At 41.3% G+C, this 18,224-nt stretch overlaps 1 protein-coding gene across 1 annotated transcript in view; it reads left to right on the top strand.

Moving 5' to 3' along the window:
- The window catches only part of AMPH (amphiphysin), a 214,946-nt gene that overhangs the window by 41,774 nt on the left and 154,948 nt on the right, over nt 1–18,224 (top strand). The window lies entirely within an intron of this gene.

Consider the following 18,224-nt stretch of genomic DNA (forward strand, 5'->3'; position numbering starts at 1 on the left):
CATAACTTTCCTTCCAAGGAGTTTTATACTAGGACTAAAAATGGAGCATACATAGAGATGATCTAAAATAGATTTTTTCACTTATTTAATGACTGTTTTGCGTTCTTGCCCTGGGCCAGGTGGCACTGGACTTTATCCTAAAGGCAGTGGGAAGCTGTTAAAACAACAGAGAGCTTAGATCTGAGTGTTTAGAGGGTCGTCTGGACTGTGGTGTAGAGGATGGATTGGAGGGGTAAGAAAGACTTGAAGCAAAGAGGTGGTGCATAGGCAGAGAGGTGATACATGGGTGAGGGGCAGAGGATGGAGGCCATCTGGCCAGGGGAAATGGCAGGGGCTAGAGAGGGGCAGCCAGGATTGAGGGGTCTTTGAGAGGGAGGACGCATGGGATTTGATATGTGGGACTGGGCAACAGAGATGGTCAAGGGCAATTTTAGGTTTCTGACTTGAGAAAGTAAATATAAAAGGAGGACTGGACTTCTGTCCTTTCTCATCTCTCCCTTCCCGTCCACAGTTTCATTTGATCACACTTGACCGCACTGTGAAAGTCGAAAGTCACAACACAAAGGTGCACTTCTGAGTGTGTTTATATGTAGTGTCCCAACTTCAAATCCAGTATGAATGGTGTGCCTTCACTCTTGACGCTATGTCCCACCACCTCTCCATAGTGTCTCTACACTTTCCCCTCTTGCTGCCCACTCTTTCCTTTCTGGAGCCTCCTTTTCTGATGGTCTATGAAATCCCCGGGCTCTTTGCTTGTGTCTAAAGGGCTGGTCCTGGGTGCTCCTTGCTGGAGTTGAAGTGGAGGAAAAGGCTGCAGGAGGCCCCCACTGATGGGTCCTGCGAGGTGGTGGCTTGTGGATAAGCTGCCTTCTGTACACTCTTCGTTTCTCACCTACAGGCAAGGGGCCCCTTCTCTTTCCTGGCAGTTTTTAAGTCTTGCATATCTCTTTTGCTGTATGTCCAAATTACAGTTGGGCTTTTATGGATGCCCTGATTTACATGTGAGAGGATTCTTGCTCTTCTCTGTGGCCTCCACTCTATATTTGGGCTTCACTGGCCATTCTGAAATCTTTTCTCTGCAGAAGAACCGCATCAGGGACTGTCCTTTTGACTGTTGATTCTCTAGCCTGGACCCCAAACACTCTCTTTTTGTACAACCCATTATTTTAGAAAAAATTCATTTTACTGAAGCATAGTTATTTACAATTTTGTGTAAATGTCTGCTACGCAGCAACGTGATTCATTTCCATTACGGTTTTTCTCAGGATACTGAATATGTTTTCTTGTGCTCTACAGTAGAACCTGGTTGTTCATCCATTCTATATGTAATAGTTTGCATCTGCTAATCCCAAACTCCCAATCCAGCCCTCCCTCTCGCCCTTGGCAACCACAAGTCTGCTCTCTAGGTCTGTGAGGCTGTTTCTGTTTCTCAGGTAAATTAACTTGTGTCATATTTTAGATTCCACGTATATGTGATATCACATGGTGTTTGTCTTTCTCTTTCTGACATACTTCACTTATGGTCACCTCTAGGTCCATCCTTGTTACTGCAGATCACATTATTTCATTCCTTTTTATGGCTGAGTAGTATTCAATTGTATACATGTTGTACAACTCATTTTTATGCGACCTTCATCTTTCCTAGCACTTCCCACCCTGAACCCCGGCATAGACCACATACCTGCACCCACCTCCCTGCCTACTGCCAAGGGGAGAGCAGGAAGCAGAGGCGATGGAAGGAAGCCACATGGTATGGAGCCTTGGGGAGCACTCTGCTTCCACTTGAAAGTGGAGGTCAGAATTAATAGGTCAAAGGCATAACTGGAGAGCAGTTCCCCGTCCCTCCGTGGTGACAGAGCACTGGCTGCGAGCAGACTCTTTGCCCCAGTTTCACTTGGCAAATATCTCTCCTGGAGAGCAAAGGCCATCTGTGTCCTTGCTCTTTTTATATTTGTTATGTGACATATTCCAATACAGTGGCCCTCTAATCAGTCTTAAAATTCTTAACCGCCCCCCCACCTCTTTTTTTTTGGCTCATGTCTCATCCCTGCCTTATTTCTCTTTGAAGGGTTTCTTGGATTCTTTATTTACCTCCACATCACCTAAGATGATCATTTCAAAAAATATTATTGATCAATCTAGGAATAATTAGCAGCAACATTGCCTTCTCTGTCTAGCTAGGATGAACTGCCCTTATGTGAAATTTGGTACAAAGGTGTGTTTATTTAGCCCATGCAAGTATTGGTATTTGTTTTAGAATGCTGTAGACACAGAATCTCAGACATATGTTTGGTAATTGTTTCCCTCTCTTTTTAAAGTCTTAATTGGGTAAGATTGAATGGGAGCAATATACGTTTTTAGAGGCCATTTTACACAAAACTATAAAAATACAGTTTTATGGTGTGGGTATTTTTTAAAATTACACATGTAAATATCAGGAGTGTCCATATAATAATCTGGATTTCAGAGTTCTCTATGAAGAAATATGAAGAGAAATATGAAGATGTAGCAATACTTCATATTTCAATAGAAATATGAAGATGTCGAATGACTTTCCCTTCAGGCAACAAACTCCTGGGTTGGAATATATGACCCCCCATTTATTTTATTTTGTTTTTTAGTTTTTTGACTGCACTGAGGGGCATGTGGGATCTAAGCTCCCTGACTAGGAATCAAACCCGTGCCCCCTGTGTTGGAAGGTGAAGTCTTAACCGATGGACCACCAGAGAAGCTCCTCCATCTCCCTTTAGACATGCTGTCTCTTCTCTGGGTCCAACTTCAGGCAGATCACCGACCTCTGCTGAGCCTCAGGTCTCTTTAATACAAGATGGAATATGAAAAAGAATAAAATAATGCCATTTGCAGCAACAGGAACGGAGCTAGAGGTTATCACTCTAAATGAAGTAAGTCAGACAGAGAAAGATGAATACCATATGAAATCTCTTACATGTGGAATCTAACACATGACACAAAGGAACCTTTCTATGAAACAGAAACAAGATCACAGACATAGAAAACAGACAGGTGGTTACCAAATGGGAGGGGCTTGGAAGGGGATGGAATGGGAGGTTAGGGTTAGCCGAAGTAAGCTTCTTTATGTAGAACGGATAAACAACAAGGTCCTAGTGTATAGCACCGAGAACTATATTCAGTATCCTATGATAATCCACAATGAAAAAGAATATAAATAAAGAATGTATATATATATACATGTGTGTGTGTGAATCACTTTGTTGTAAAGCAGTAATTAACACAACATTGTAAATCAACTATACTTCAGTGAAAAATGAAAGAAAACAAAAGCATAAGATGAGATAATAATCACCGCTGTACAAATTTGCAGTGTGGATTATGTGCACACAATCACAATGTCTAATATGAGGTAGACCAGCAGGATACATGGGTTACTGTCCTCTAGGAGCTGGTTCAATGGTTTAAGACATGGTGTGCTGGGAAGGTGTTTTGGGAACATAGGAAGATGTATTGGAAGGAGCTTGGAATTCACTAGGATCACACACATATCTTGTGTGCAGACCTGGCAGAAAGCAGAAACTGTGTCATCCTAGACTCTGCTCTTTCCTGCCCCACATCCAGTCCATCAATAAATCATATCAGCTCTGCTTTCAGAAGGAACCTGGAATTGGGTCGCCCCTCACTTCTCTCTCAGATCCAGACCATCATCATTGGTCACTTGGTGATGGCACTGGCTTCCCAACTTGGCTTCCTGCTTCTGCTGCAGACCCCTGCAACTTACACACCTCAAGACTATCAGAGCACTGAGGTCAGAGTGAAGCAGGCCACTTCTTAGCACTCTCCAGTGATGCTCACGTCACTGTGGTCAAAGCCACCACTCTCCGGGTCATGATCCGGCTCCCCTTTATCTCTCTGACCTCATTTCTTACTGCCTTCCCCCCCACCCTCAGCTTTCTTCACTCCATTTCTCTCCTTTCTGGGTTCTTTATTGCATCTTGAGCACTACTCCTGTCTAACACACTACTTATTTTATTTCTTCATCTTTTTTAAAAAATTAATTTTTATTGGAGTAGAGTTGCTTTACAATATTGTGTTAGTTTCTGCTGTACAGCAAAGTGAACCATGCTGCTGCTGCTGCTGCTGCTGTCACTTCAGTCATGTCCGACTCTGTGCGACCCCGTAGATGGCAGCCCACCAGGCTCCCCCGTCCCTGGGATTCTCACGGCAAGAACACTGGAGTGGATTGCCATTTCCTTCTCCGACGCATGAAAGTGAAAAGTGAAAGTGAAGTCACTCAGTCGTGTCCGACTCCTAGTGACCCCATGGGCTGCAGCCTACCAGGCTCCTCCATCCATGGGATTTTCCAGGCAAGAGTACTGGAGTGGGTTGCTATTGCCTTCCCCGAAAGTGAACCATAGGTATACATATATCCCCTCTTGTTTGGATTTCCTTCCCATTTAGGTCACCATAGAGCCCTGAGTAGGGTTCCCTGAGCTATACAGTAGGTTCTTATTAGTGATCTATTTTGTACATGGTATCATTTTGTACATGGTGTCTTCATCATATTGCTATTTCTTTCTGTAGTGGCATGTAAACTTTGGGAAAGGATTTTGGACTATCTATTCACTCCTCTTTTATATCCCCAGTGTCAAGAGCAATACCTGGCACTTAGTACTCACCAATGTTTGTGGACGAAGGAAAAAAAGCTAGTGAAAACATGTTACCAACTATGAGTTCCTGTCACCCGCTTCTTTCCAAAGCAAAGCTGTGAGGTAATGCAGCAGTTTAACGCTTGCTATTTTTATAGAGGCAGTTAGCTCCTGTGATAGAACTAAAAGCAATAGGGAGGAAATTATAGGTCCTTTCATATTTTTACTTGATTAAAGGTAGGAGTCACCCAGGAGCACTGTTTGTATCCCTTGGTGTAGTGAATGTTGACTTGGTTAATTCAACAGGGTTTGTTCCCTTAGAAACACATTCATCAGAGTGTCTTGGAAGCTCCTGGAACTTTTCTTTAAAGAATGTCAAAGCAATTTAGTGAATATGTCCTACACTGAAAGAATACATTCTGCTTCACTAGAGTGAAACAGATCCTTAAATACAAAAATAAATATTGGACTGCTTGTTAAGCTGTTTTATGGTTTCTTTCCTCTCAGAAGCCTTTCATGTCTATCATTTGGCTGGCAGTTATTGTGTCCCTACTGTGTGCCAAGGGTTTCCCTCGTTGCTCAGTGGTAAGAGAATCTGTCTGCCAATGCAGGAGATGTGGGTTCCATCCCTGGATTGGGAAGATCCCCTGGAGAAGGGAATGGCTACCCACTCCAGTATTCCTGCCTGGGAAATCCCATGGACAGAGGAGCCTGCTGCTGCTGCTGCATCTCTTCAGTCGTGTTCCACTCTGTGCGACCCCGTAGACGGGAGCCCACCAGGCTCCCCCATCCCTGGGATTCTCCAGGCAAGAACACTGGAGTGGGTTGCCATTGCCTTCTACAATGCATGAAAGTGAAAAGTGAAAGTGAAGTCGCTCAGTCATATCCGACTCCTAGCGATCCCATGGACTGCAGCCTACCAGGCTCCTCCGTCCATGGGATTTTCCAGGCAAGAGTACTGGAGTGGGGTGCCATTGCCTTCTCCAACTGAGGAGCCTGGTGGGTTGCAATTCATGGGGTTGCAAATAGTCAGACACTACTTGGGGACTAAACCACAACTGTGTGCCAAATGTTTTGTAAGAGGTAAAGAGACATTTAAATGATGTCTGCACTTTAGTAATTTGCAATTCAGCTGGAGACAGAGAATGCAGATTCTTAAGCATCTGTAAGAATGTGAATAAGTAGGAGAAAAGAGATGCATCTTTAACAGTCATTGGAATCTTAGAATATGCCAGACACCCTCCTCAGGGTAGGTCAAAGTGCGTGACCTTATTTATGCAGCTATGATGTAGGTATTGCTGGTCCTACAGTGCAGTGAGATGGAGAGAGCTTAAGTAACTGGGGATTCTGCAGTGGGAGAAACTGAATTTGAATCCAGGTCTTTAGACCCCAAGATCATTGGATCTCTAGGTCATTTCTCTTTCCATTCAAACATGGCTGAGAAGGTGCTAAGGTTCATGTGGTGGGGTGGGTGGGGGAGGATCATGTTTGCAGGGAGAGACCTCAGGGAAAGTTGAATGAAGGACTGGGCTTCAGAAGGACATGAGTGTCAGGGCAGTGAACAGGAGGTAGTAGAAGAGGCTCATGGAATGCAAGTGTAGGGTTGTCAGCAGTTTGGCCCTGAGCTTGTTGTGGGCAGGGGGCGGGGTGGTGATAGGGATAATGAGGATTCAGGGAACTTTGCAGTATTTTCCCACTTTGGAAACTCTCTCAAACTTAGAAAGATGGTAACAATAACCCTATATATGAGACAACAAAAGAGACACTGATGTATAGAACAGTCTTTTGGACTCTGTGGGAGAAGGAGAGGGTGGGATGATTTGGGAGAATGGCATTGAAACATGTATAATATCATATATGAAACGAGTCGCCAGTCCAGGTTCGATGCACGATATTGGATGCTTGGGGCTGGTGCACTGGGACGACCCAGAGGGATGGTACGGGGAGGGAGGAGGGAGAAGGGTTCAGGATGGGGAACATGTGTATACCTGTGGCAGATTCATGTTGATATACGGCAAAACCAATATTGTAAAGTTAAAAAAAAAAGTAAAAAAAATAAAAATAAAATACACCTAAAAAAAAAAAAAACTTAGGAAAGTAGAGTTGACCCCAAAAGCCTTTGGACTTTCAAGATTTGCATGTTATTCTCTCTCTTGACTGGGATAATTTTTATTTGGGAATTGCCTTAGCTTTAGGGAATTTGAGAGCTTGGTGGGAGTCAGAAGAGTGAGTGAGTGAGTGAATGAGTGAAAATTGCTCAGTCGAGTCTGACTCTTTGTGACTTCATGGACTACACAGTCCATGGAATTCTCCAGGCAAGAATACTGGAGTGGGTAGCCTTTCCCTTCTCCGGGGTATCTTCCCAACCCAGGGATCAAACCCAGGTCTCCCGCATTGCAGGCAGATTCTTTACCAGCTGAGCCACAAGGGAAGCCCAAGAATACTGGAGTGGATGGCCTATCCCTTCTCTAGCGGATCTTCCCAGTCCAGGAATCAAACCGGGGTCTCCTGCATTGCAGGCAGATTCTTTACCAATTGAGCTGGGAGTCAGAGGAGACCTGATAATTTAGCCCTATGCTCAAGAGAAAAAAAGAAATCATGGGACTTCTGAAGAACTGTGTGACTGGTAGAAAAACCACCCTGGGCTTTGGACGCAGATCAACCAGGGTGTTGACCCCCCCCTTCTATCAGTAAGAAGCTGTGTAGTATGTTTTAACCTCTCTAAAATGATCATAATGATATTTATCATGCTTTCTTGAATGTAAGGCAATCAGTGAGAAGATTCACTCTCAAAAATATTTTTCTCCCTGTGCGTGTGTGTGTGTGTGTGTGTGTGTGTGTATATACACTTATAAAGCTGTGGTTGAAATTGTTGAATATAAATTTCCAAAATTAATGTATTAAGTAGCATATACTTAAAAATCTATAAAATTTTTATAGATTAGAGATGCCCATGAAATATTCAATTAAATTTTTATAAAATTTATTTAGGTACACTGGGTCTTACTAAGAGCATCACGTGGGCTCTTAGGTGTGGCACTTGGGATCTAGTTCCCTGACCAAGGATCGAACCCGAGCCCCCTGCATTGGGAATATGGAGTCTTAACCACTGAGCCACCAGGGAAGTTCCTCTTCAATTAAATTTTAACAATGACAGCCATGATCTCAATATCTTCAATATAGTATCATGAGTTCTTTATACTGATGATTTGGTGGTAGAGAAATAATGGTCTTTAGCATTAAGGTGACTTCCAACAGGTTTTCTGAAAATATCTTTTTTCCTAATTATAGAAATAGTCAATACACATAACAATTAATGCAGTATAGCCACCCCCCCCCCATAACTGGAGAGTTAATTAGGCATAGAATAAAGTCAGGAATGTGAGTAGGGCATTTGTTGTTGTTTTTGGTTTTTAGTTCCTAAGTTAAGACTCTTTGTGACCCCATGGATGCAGCACGCCAGGCTCAGCTGTCCTTCACTATCTCCTGGAGTTTGCTTATATTCATGTCCATTGAGTCAGTGATGCTATGTAACTGTTTTATCCTCTACTGTCCCCTTCTCCTTTTGCCTTCAGTCTTTCCAAGCATCAGGGTCTTCTCTAGTGAGTCACCTCTTCTCATGAGGTGGTCAAAGTATTGGAGCTTCAGCTTCAGCATCAGTCCTTCCAATGAATATTCAGGGCTGATTTCCTTTAGGAATGACTGGTTTGATCAGTAGAGCATACTAATTGGCAGGAAAAAAAGTTTTACATTTTGATGTGCTGGCATTAACATATCTGTAACATGCACTAGACATTTAGAAAATCATAAATCATTGTGCCTTTGCTTACCCAGATCGGTTCACCAAGGGAGTAAAAGCAAGATAATGATTAAATATATCCTGGAATTGTTTTGCTTTTGTAATATCTAGGGAAGCCGAGTTCAGTGGAAAAGTTTCAAGATAATAAGAAACTCCATTATGTAGGTGATTGAGAGAGTGGTACAGACTTATCTTGGGAGGAAAAGATTATTTGAGATAAGATGGTAAGTAGTATAGAAATGACAAGGACATTTAATAAGCTCTTTTGAAGTTTAGAGTTTGGAACCCAAGAAGCCTAGCTGATTACTCAGGACTATATAAGGGCCTAATATTGGAGTAATATTATAATTTAGGGCTTGGAGAATGAGCATAGTTGGCAGTCACAATAATCATGATGATTTTCTTTTGGAATGGACAGGAAACATTGGCACATATGGGTGATCTTATGGTTTAGTACATCAAAGCAGGGTCATCCCTGTACCACTTGTTGGTACCATTGGAAGGTTTCGTTCATTGTTCAAGAAAATTATTAATTAAATATTTCATTCAAAGAATTAAATTCAGAGGACTTTGCATTTGCCAGCCCCCGGTGAACTATCTCAGAGTGCTTTCTCTTTTGTAAGCTTTCAGTAGTTACCTGTCAGAATCTTTCCAAATCCCTTTTCAGCTGATTTCAGTACAAGATGGTGAGTATCAGAGGATCTTTTACTACTTGGACTTACAAGCCACTGATAACTCAGGAAAATTAAGCTGACAGTTGCCCCTGGAAATACCTTCTTGTGAGCACTTCCAAGTTGATGTTAAATTGTTCTTTTTTTTTTGAATCTTTCTTCCTTATTTATTTATTTAGGCTGCACTGTGTGGCATGCAGGATCTTAGTTCCCTAACCAGGAATTGAACCGATGCCTCCTGCATTGGGAGCATGGAGTCTTAATCCCTGGACTGCCAGGGAAATCCCAGGATGGCACTGGGGTTAAATATTTCATTCAAAGAATTAAAATCAGAGGACTTTGCGTTTGTGAGCCCCCAGTGAACTATCTCAGAGTGCTTTCTCTTTTGTAAGCTTTCATTAGTTACCTGTCAGAATCTTTCCAAATCCCTTTTCAGCTGATTTCAGTACACTGATGGCACTAAAGAGTCACAGCTACCAAACCTCATGACCCACTTGCTCTGGGAAACATGGACACCCACAGTTGTTTCCTAATAGGTAAGGTGGTCTGAAGTGTGATGAAGGGTGCAGAGCCTGGTGTGAACTGACTAGTGTGGCTTCAGCTCCTTGATTTGTTTATTGTTGTTTGGTCACCCAGTCGTGTCTGACTCTTTGCGACCCCATGGACTGCAGCACTGATTTGTTTAGTCCCTTAATAATTCATAAAAAAGTTATAAAGTTCGTAAAGGACTTCATAGACTCAGATTTTAATCAGATATTACACAGGTACTGATCATTCATTAACAGAATGAGGCGAGGATTTTATTTGTGTGTGTATGTGTGTGCATATGTATGTGTGTTTATATTAATGATGTTTGGAGCCACAGTGTGTTATAGGAAAAGAATGCAAATTTTGAAGTCAGGAGGACCTGGTTTATAATCAAGACTCTGCTGAACAAGTAATCTAATATCTCTAAGCCTCCATTTCTCCATCTGCAAATTGATGATTAAAGTGCTTATTTTGCTGGAGATTAAAGAGATCTGTGAAGTGCTTAGGACAGGATGTAGGGTAGAGTAGATCAGCCTTAAATGGTAATGGCAGGGATGAGGATGACAAGAAGCAAAATTTGGGAGCTACGGTGTTAACTCTGGGGTGGTAGGATTCAGACCGTTTACATATTTATTTTCCTGGTTTGGGTCACATGCTGTCATCCTGTACGCAGTGTTGGCTCCAGACCACTCTTTCCATCTTGGTCTTTGTATTTTCACATGAATGCAATAAATGTACGAGAAAAGATCAGTGTTCTTTAGAGCTGACTCACTAGCAATTAGCACTTTCACATCTTGATTTGTTGCAAGCGTGAGTTACTATCTAGAGTAGTTTTGAAATTGAGCAGATGTTCTTGTTTTAAGATACCCCATGATGGGTACCACAAGACTGAAGTCTGATATTGTCACTTTATATCATGCTGTTATAAAATACCAATTTCAGACTCTACTGGTATTTTAATGTGAGGTTTGTTTTATGCTTGATCTTAGCCAAAAGGCCAAGAAACAGTGTGTAAGGTTTGTTTTGCTTAAAGAATGCCTTTTAAAAAATTCTGATGAGAATGGGATGGACATATGACCCAAGAATGACAGAGCTAGCTGATGGGTGTGTGTGGGCATGTTATACTATTATGTCTACTTATGTGTATTTTGAAAATTTTCCATAATAAAAATGTTCCACATTTTGAAATTTATAGGATGGTTTTCTTCTGTACTTGGAAGTAATGGGCATGTTTTAGTTCCATGTTTGAACTTGATACAGCTATCTTTTAGGCATTATTTAATGTATTGTGTCATTAGTTGTAGGATGAGATGATTTAAAAGGTCATAAAGAAGATGAAAACTAATTTCAGAAGAAATGTGGATGGACCTCTATCAGTCAGTCGCTCAGTTATGTCCGACTCTTTGTGACCCCACTTCCAGAGCTTGGAACTCATGTCCATCGAGTCGGTGACGCCATCTGACCATCTCATCCTCTGTTATCCCCTTCTCCTCCTGCCTTCAATCTTTCCCAGCATCAAGGTCTTTTCCAAGCATCCAGCTCTTTTCCAATGAGTCAGTTCTTCACATCAGGTGGATGGACCTAGAGATTGTCATATTAAGTGAAGTAAGTCAGACAGAGAGACAAATATATGATAGCACTTATATATGGAACCTAAAGTATGGCTCAAATGAACTTATTTCCAAAATGGAAATAGATTCACAGATTTAGAAAACAATTTATGGTTACCAGAGGGGAAGGAAAGAGAGGGGGGATACATTAGGATTTTGGATAACATATACACACTACTCTATATAAAATGGGTAAAAAGTAAGCACCTACTGTGTATAGCACAGGAAACTACTCAGTATCTTTTAGTAAAAGAATCTGAAAGAGTGTGTGTATATAACTGAATCATTTGCTGTACACTTGAAACTGATACAACATTGTGAATTAACTATACTTCAATTAAAAAAAAAAGAAATGGGAGAATATTAGCTCAGTGAAAATAGAGGAAGCCTAAGAAAAAATCTCCCATGACAACTGCAATCTCACTGTCCTCTGGTTTAAGGATTATGTAAGTAAAATCCTCTGTGTGGCCAGATTCTGTAGTTAAGCATACATTTATATTTAATTTTCCCATCAGGAGAAATAATCAGTACTGAAGCATTATTGGGATTTAGAAATTCTGGTGTATATAGTACTTAAATGATGAAAGATGTTCAGAAATAGCCCTCACTGCATTTAAATAGCCTATTAGAGCAGACCGGAAAATTCCACTGATACAGTGGATGGTGAACCTGTTTAACAGGTCCATGTATTAAAAGTTCAGGCTAAATTTGGGTCTGTGATGTGTACAACAACATCAAAGTCTAGTATAAAGCACATTTATCACGTTGTTTCTTCCAGTATTCTTATGTGTATAAAGAATGTATTTTTCTTAAGACAGGTGTGTGTCTGCAGGACCTGGTATCTCTGATGATCTCATGGCTTGCTTTCACCATCAAGGGCATCCTTCTCTTTGCAAGAGCTCCATGAGTGCCTTGCCATAGTTAGCAGCATTTATTTGACTCTCCTCCCATCCATCTGAAAGCTAGCAATCACCTTATATCTCCTCTGTCATGCCACCTGGAAGAATGATGTTTGTTCACTCTTTCCTAAAGAGTAATGGTTTAGGGCCTGGAGGTTGGAGTCAGACAGTCCTGCACATAAATCTCTGGTTGTTCTTGCTGTTTAGTTGCTCAGTCATGTCCATCTTTTTTGTGACCCCCATGGACTGTAGCCTTCCAGGCTCCTCTGTCCATGGGATTTCACAGGCAAGATTATTGGAGTGGGTTTCCATTTCCTTCTCCAGGGGATCTTCCTGACCTAGGCATCAAAACGGCATCTCCTACTTGGCAGGTGGATTCTTTACTACTGAAAAACCTGCTGCTGCTGCTGCCGCTAAGTCACTTCAGTCATGTCCGACTCTGTGCAACCCCATAGACGGCAGCCCACCAGGCTCCCCGTCCCTGGGATTCTCTACTGGAGTGGGTTGCCATTTCCTTCTCCAATGCATGAAAGTGAAAAGTGAAAGTGAAGTTGCTCAGTCGTGTCTGACTACTGAACCACCTGGGAAGCCCTTAAATCTCTGGACTACCTCCTAATACCTGCGTGCCCCATGGCCTCACAGATTCTCAGATTCCTTATCACAAAATGGGAATAACAGTGGTCTCTATTTCATAGCACTGTTGTGAAAAGAAACAAGATACAGCTCCTCACTTAAGCTGCCACCCAATAAATAATTGTGGGAATGGTTGTAGTTATTATTGTGATTGTGAGTCACTGACTTAGAAGTCTGAGTGTTTGATCATGTAGCTTGCTGCTTCCAGAGTTGGAAATTGCCATCTCTCCTAGTTGTCATGGAGAATTCCAAGATGAGTATTTTGTGATTCTTACTTAGAAGGGAGAGGAAATTTCAGTCTCAAACCTGAGGCATGAAGGGGAAAATGTAGACCTGGGGTCTATTTGGAAAAAAAAAATACACATATGCCCTCGCACACTGGATTCAAGCCCAGACATTTATGTAACGGCCACTTTATTTAGGTAGAAGTCGTGAGGACACAGCTCCATCTGCTCAGGTCTGTGCTGAAGCAGCAGTGGAGTCAGACTGTGCACCCAAGAGGGCTGAGGGAGAAAATTTCCAGGAAGCTTGCTCCCCATGAATATTAATTTCCCAGTTCTCTCACACACCTGGTCTTCCAAAGCTCCAGGAGGTCCTTTCCCACTTCTATGCTACAGCGTAGTTCCCAGTTGAATGCCAAGAATTACCCACCAGAGAAAGAAGAGTCTGTCTGGAGCTTTAATTTTTGGCAGGGTAATTGCCTGCAGAGGAGAGTCCCTCATGGATGGTACTGTCTGAAAAGGGAGATACTAGGTATTAGTATTAGTAAATGAATTATCTCCCTGCAGAGACAACTCATGAGATGAGTAAGACCACATATGGAGGGATATACTGCTGTCTGATGAAGAGGCTTAGAAGCAGAGACATCTATGCAAGAATAACCCATATCTTATGAAAAAGAACTGTTTCCTATTGAAATCTCTTACTGCCAGGACTCCTTGAAGAAATAGCTGATTCTGCATGTGGGTAGGAAATGTACATGATGAGTCTGGAATATCTTGTTATCCTTGAAAACAAGGAAGCTATCCAAGACTTTAGGTCACTTTCAGAGGACTGAGGTGGCAACTCAAAAAAGCTCCCAGTGACCTGAGGCATCACGATAATCAAAAGGATAATGCCTGTGATGGATTGAAACACACCAAATACATAAAAATAAACAGGATTTAAATGATCCTAAAAATGTTTAAAAACAAGTGTACATATAAAAATAAATTGGTCATAACCAAGTCATTCATTTTTAATGGATTCAGGCAGATGAGGCTCAGTTCCTAAACCCACAGAACACAGTGACAGTCCCTTTCTAACTTTGTCATGATAGAGCAGAACTCAGTGAACTGAGAAGTGTGGCAGTGGTGATGGTGGGAGGGGGAATTCTTTAGGGACAGCTTTCAAGGGTTGTTATTCATTTAAAGAAGATCCCAGGACTTAATGGCCGGCAAATGTTACTGAGTCCAAGCTCACACTGCTTACCTCACAACAGGCCAGTAAATTGAGAGATGGGTTGTTGAGGTAAGGGACAGCAATTTTATTCAGAAAGTCAGAAGACTGAGATGGTGGACTAGTGTCCCAAAGAACCATCTTCCCCAAGTTAGAATTCATGCTTCTTTCATACTGAAAGGGGAAGGGGTGTGGTTTGTTGTTGACAGCTTCTTGGTATCACAATCCTTGATTCTTGCTGCTGTCCACATATGTCAGGTCAAAATGTTTCAATAAACTTCCAGCAAGACAAATATTATTCTCTGTTCTGCAACTTTTTAATCTCTATTTGAATATAAAAGTGTTATATCTTTAAAGTTTAGAGCTTTGAGATTGGGCTGTCTGTATATTTCAGGCTATAGGCAATATTCTTAACTCATAGCAAGAGCAATAGAATACAAGGGTCAAAGAAACAGGTTCAATATGGAGTCAGATTTGTTCTTCCCTATAGCAAGTACTAATTTAAAATACTCTGATTTATCCTCTTCAGTACTCCCAGTGTCTACCCCAGTACCTGGCGTAGTGTAGGATTCAATAAATGTGTATTGAATAAGACCTAATAGAGTATGTCCTTGTCCTCAGAGTATACAGAAAGCTTCATTATGAATATTTACATTTGTTTTTTCCCTGTAAATCCTTTATTGTATTTTTTTTTTGCTTATTGTAAGTGTATCCTGACATTTTAATTTCACTGTTTTAAAGGTATATCTTGTTATCTATTACTGAAATACTAAAAAAAAAATCTACCATTTAATATCTATCATTTGCTTGACTCTATATTAAGCAGTTTGTAAAGTTGCTTCTTTTGACCTTCAGGAATTTCTGAAATCTCTGCTGAGGAATGAAATCTCAGAGAAGTTAAATAACTTGCCAAAGTCATTCAACTAGGAAGTGGTGGAACCCAAGTCTATGGAGCTTTCAAATCTATATCATTTTTTCTACACTGAGATACAGAAATGTCATCTTGGGCTCTTGGATGCTTTGAGTGAAGGGGAGATTTGATGAATATCATCTTTGAGAATGAGGAAGTAGGACAGTGATGATTCTGTTAGCTTTGACATTTTATGAAAACAATTCCCTATTCCCCTTAGTAATAAACCATATAATTGCCAATGCATTGTTTACTATTATGTATGGAGAACCATTCTAAGCTAAATTTCCCCTTAGACAAAAATATAATGAAGATAAAGAGAGTTGGTATCCATGTGCAGAATTGTGCTTGAGTATGAGATGATCATATGCATTTTAAATTCAGGTCCTGAATAAAGAGTTTTTTCATAGTAGAGCCTTTCAAACAGTCACAGATCACACCAAATCTGCTTTTGATTATGCCCCATGTCTCCTCCAGCATGTCCCTTTGGGCTGTAGCTTTGCTATATGCCAACTCCTAGGGCCTCTATGTCCTCTCAAGCTGATGGCTGATTAGTTAAGAAATGCATACAGCTCACTTACATCAGACAGTGGAACTGGGAAAAGATGCAGCATGGAATACTCTTTCATTCCCACTTTTAGTACCTATCTCTCTGTCTATCTACCTATATATATCTGTGGTTCTCAAATTTTGTTGATCTCTATACCATTTTGTGCTCTTAAAAACAATTGACCCCAAAGATTGTGATTTATTTGGATTATGTTCATTGATATTTCCCATATTAGAAATTGACGGAGAAAAATGCAAAGCATAAGAATTCACTGTATTAGCTGTCAGAGCAAAGATGCCATCACATATCATGGAGTCTCTGGAAAAAACTCATTCTACTTTCACTGCTCTAGGACAGGGCTCTGATAATGATTTTCCCCTTGAGAAATAAGTCATCACTTCACAGAGAAGACTCTAGGAGTATTTTACTAGGAGTATTTTACAGTAGTTATTCTCTCTCTGCTAGATCTACCAGTGATTTTTGGGGCTTCCCTGATCGCTCAACTGGTAAAGAATCTGCCTGCAATGCAGGAGACCCCGGTTCGATTCCTGGGTCAGGAAGTTCCCCTGGAGAAGGAGTAGGCTACACATTCCAGTACGCTTGGGCTTCCCTGGTGGCTCAGATGGTAAAGAATCTGCCTGCAGTACAGGAGACCCAGGTTTGATCCCTGGGTTGGGCAGATCCGCTGAAGGAGGGCATGGCAACCCACTCCACTATTCTTGTCTGAAGAATCCCATTGGACAGAGGAGCCTGGCAGGTTACAGTCCTTGGGGTCACAAAGAGTTGGACATGACTGAGCAACTAGCACAGCATAACACTCTCGTGAGAGAATAAGGGTGAAGATATTTTTGATTCCGAGGACCCATTGAAAGTTCTTGAGGACCCCTCACCAAGGGTGTGTGGACCACACATTGCTAACTGCTGATCTATGTGTTTTTCATTTCTCTTCTTCTTGAACCCACTCTAATCAGGCTTTCTACCTGATCATGCCAGATACACTGCTCTTGTTAAGGTCATCCGTTACCTCCACATGTTTAATTCAGTGGTCAGTTTTCAGTCATCACCTTACTCTACCTCTTAGAACCATTTGACACAGCTTATCATTCATTCATCCTTAGAATATTTTCTTCATTTGGCTTTTTCTGCATGACTCAGCCCTTGAACTTCTTTTCTTAAAAAAAAATTTAACAGATTGATTGTATCTATTTATTTTTAATGTGTATTTCTTTCTTTCTTTTTGGCTGTGCCAAGCAGCATGTGGGATCTCTGTTCCCTGACCAGGGATCGAACCCACGCCCCCTGCATTCGAAGGGCAGAGTCTTAGCAAATGGACCACCAAGGAAGTCTCAAACTTCTTTTTTTTTAAGCTCACCAAGTATTTGCTTGGTGAGGACATCATCCAATCTCATATTTTAAAATACCATTTATGTGTAGATACTCCCAAGTATTATTTTCAGTCTTGACCTCTCTCCTGAACTCCAGCTTCTTTGATCTGTGTCCTTAGCTGTCTGGTAGCATCTCAGACTTAATGCATGCACAACTGGGCTCCCCAGCTCCTTCCCTAAGCCTTCTCCCATAGTCTTTCTCATCTCAGCAAATGCTCATCTTTTGAGTTGCTCAGTCTAAACACCTGACTCCTCATCCTTGACTCCTCTCTTTCACACTCTTCACCCAGTCCCTCAGCTAGTCTAATCTTTACTCAAATTCTAAAATAGATCTAAAATCCTGCTATTTTGCACCACCTCCTCTGCTACACCACCCTAATGTCTTGCCTGAGTTACTGCAGAGCCTTTCAACTGTCCCTTGGTTCCTCCCTTGCTTTACTGTAACCTCTTCTTTGTACAACCATCTGGTTGTTCCTGTTAAAATGTGCATCAGATCATGGCTTTCCTGTGTTCCGGATGATCCAGGGCATTTTTATCTCATTGAGAAAGAAAGCCAAAGTCCTTAAAAAGGCCCCAAAGCCCCATATGACTGGTCTTCTACTTCTACGGTCTCTTTCCTTTTCCCCTGACTCACTCCTATCCCAATACACTGTATCCTGTGGTACCTCCTGGCTTTTGCTCTACAGCATCATCCTTCTAGAGAGTCCTTCTCATTTGTCTTGAGGGTTTACTCTTTCATCAAAATGAAACAAAAAATAAAAGAGTTGCAAGAGAACTTTTGGAGGTGTTGTGAATGTCTGTTCCTTTGACTATGGTGATGGTGGCAAGAGTGTTTGCACATGTCTAAACTCATCAAATTGTATACATCAATTATGTCCAGTTCTCTGTGTATCAACTATACTTCAATAATGCTGCTACAAAACAATACTGGACATTATTCACATATCACATTCTCATGTGAGGCCTTGTTAGCACCCACTTCTTGTTTTATTTTTTTCCCCATTACATGTTCTACTATCTAATTATATATTTTAAAAATCATCTCCCTTCTCTCCAACCACAACTGAAACTCTCTTAAGGCAGCAGTTTATTTTGTCTATATCTTCTCTTGCAGTTCAGTGCCTAGAGGGTGCCTGGCATACCCTAGGCTTGCATTAAAGATTTGTTAAATGATGAATGA

The sequence above is a fragment of the Bos javanicus genome, chromosome 4, assembly GCF_032452875.1.
Source record: "Bos javanicus breed banteng chromosome 4, ARS-OSU_banteng_1.0, whole genome shotgun sequence".
NCBI classification, from domain to species: Eukaryota; Metazoa; Chordata; class Mammalia; order Artiodactyla; family Bovidae; genus Bos; species Bos javanicus.